This window comes from Epinephelus moara, chromosome 1 (genome assembly GCF_006386435.1).
Source record: "Epinephelus moara isolate mb chromosome 1, YSFRI_EMoa_1.0, whole genome shotgun sequence".
Taxonomy (NCBI): Eukaryota; Metazoa; Chordata; class Actinopteri; order Perciformes; family Serranidae; genus Epinephelus; species Epinephelus moara.
The window spans coordinates 1,294,386-1,297,000 of NC_065506.1; positions in this window are offsets into that span (position 1 = coordinate 1,294,386).

Here is a 2,615-nt window from a genome sequence, read left to right on the forward strand (position 1 = left end):
TATATATATATATATATATATATATATATATATATATATATATATATATATACATATATATAATTAACTTAACAGTTCATATATATATGAACTGTTTAGTTGTTAATCATTATTATTATTATTATTATGATTATTATTATTATTACACAGGCACAGAGAGAGCGAGGGAGAGGGGGAGGGAGATCTTTAGGATCTAATTTGTTACATGACAAACTCACATTACACCACTCAAGTCCAGTCTGTGCTGGCACCAATCTGACTCAGGAGTCTTTCCTGTCTTTCTTGAAGAGTCAGGATGTCGGTTTGTTTTGGACTTGACTGAGCTAGCCATGACTACAGCCCTGGTGCTCAGAACTGACCTGCAGTGCATCTCTGCTTTTAGCTCTGACATTCCTAAGCAGGCACTCCTGACGTGGCACTCCTGCACTTCCAGCACACAGAACTGTGCAGATGTGCTCAATCATTGGCTTTCTCACGTCTTACTGGAAATTATACATATAATGTTTGATCTGTCTCATGGGCTTTTTGTCTTGTTTAACTGAAACACAGGATATTGTTACATTCCAGAACTGGTTTAAATATATATAACATCATGTCTGTGAAACAGGATAGGATCTAGAAGTGTAGGATGGACATGGAATACAGTGATTTTCACAATGTCTTGTTGAAAATAATTTGACAAAGTTTCCCTTATTTATATTTTATATGTTGTCAGTCCATATTATGCTGTAGTTGATGTTTGCAAAGACAGATCATGTGTGTGAGCTTGAGGATGTGCAGTATTACGGAAACTTAACTTGTGGGTCCAGTAGATGTCACTCCACACCATCCAATTTCTATTTTTTGTAACAGAGTTTGACTTATTTCTAAAAGCCTTGAATTGAGATTTCATTGAACTAAATGTTGGTTTTCTGTCTTATGTAAAGCTGCCATGAACGGTGGATGACTGTTATTTGAAATGGAGGAGGCCGCGCTCTCATGCACAGTCCATTAAATGTATTTTACCTGATACAGAATAAAGCTCTACAGATGCAATGTGTCTTCCCCCATCTTGCAGTTTTTGTTATGCAGGCAGTGCTGAATTGAACACATTTACTCAACTACTGTACATGTGTACAATTTTGGTGTACTTCTATTCAACTTTAGAGCTTCTGTTACTTTATTCTTTGACACCATTACATTTTAGTGGGTAATATTGTATTGTTGTTAAGCTACATTTATTTGACTGCTATAGTTACAGAAGATTTACATAAAAAATATGAAAACTTTATAAAATATGATGCATGGTTACAGATATAGAAAGCATTAACAATCATCTCCCTCCCACCGACATTAAAGTAGTGCTTAAATGTTAATGCATCAGTATTAAAAATCAAATGTGTACATTCACAGAAGGCATACTACTAGTTGATGAATACTTTCCCTTTTGATTTTATTAAGTTTATGTTGCTTTACTTCCACTTGACTCGTGATAAGTGTTTTTATCCCACTACTTTAATACTTCTTCCACCACTGTGTGCAGGTTCTACTCACACAACCATTAAAAAGCCACAAAAGCCTGATTGCATTCAGTCATTTTCTGAGAGGGTTACTCTTGGAATGGTCTTTGATGCTTTTAGGTCAGGGGTAGGCAACCTGTGGCTCCGGAGCCACATGTGGCTCTTTAGCTCATTGAATAAAATAGAGAATGTAGTAGTGCGTGGACAGATTTGTTTGCTCTCACTGCCAGCTCTGCAAAATTTAAGTACCAAATAATCATAAATAGTGCCCTGCACAGTGTCCATCTTGTGGTAAAACATATTAACAAATGCTTATTTAACAGTGTCCATCTTGTGGTAAAACATATTAACAAATGCTTATTTACACCATAAGTATATGCTAATTTAGACTTAATAGGCTATTTACCTTGATTATAAGGCTCAAACATGTTTTGCGGCTCCACACAGATTTTTTCAAATTATTCTTGGTCAAAAATGGCTCTTTTAATGGCAAAGGTTGCAGACCCCTGTTTTAGGTTGTAAAAAAGCCTTCTTTTTTTTTTTTTTTTTACAAATAGATGTTAAGTATGAAACATTTGCTTTGCATATGGACAACAAAAAGATGTACAATGGTTCAGTCAGGCTGATAACTGAAAGAAACAAAGATCCCTCTGAGCAACAGTTAAAAAAGAAGAGAAGAAATCAGCAGTCATTGTTAAAAGAAACTGGAAGCTCAGCATCCAAATGTGTGCAGATTTAAATAAGAACAGATTCCTATGTCACTGTCAACTGCCTCTAACAAGCTGGATCTAACAGGCAATGTATTGCTTTAACAAAGCTTTTCTTCAAACTTCACAAAAGATTAAAGGTTAGTCAAGGGTTACCACTATTTTTCACATGTTCAAGTTAAAGATCTAAGACTTTTTGAGTACTCAATAGATATATTTATCTGAAATTTTGGTCACAAATTTGTTAAAATCTATTTTAGTGAGCACTTCTCCTTCTCCAGGATAATGCATCCAGTTGACAGGTGTGACATATAAAGATGCTGATTAAACAGCATCATTATTACATAGTTGTGTCTGGGGATGGTCACAATAAAAGGACACTCTAAAATGTGCAGTTGGAAATTTAAGT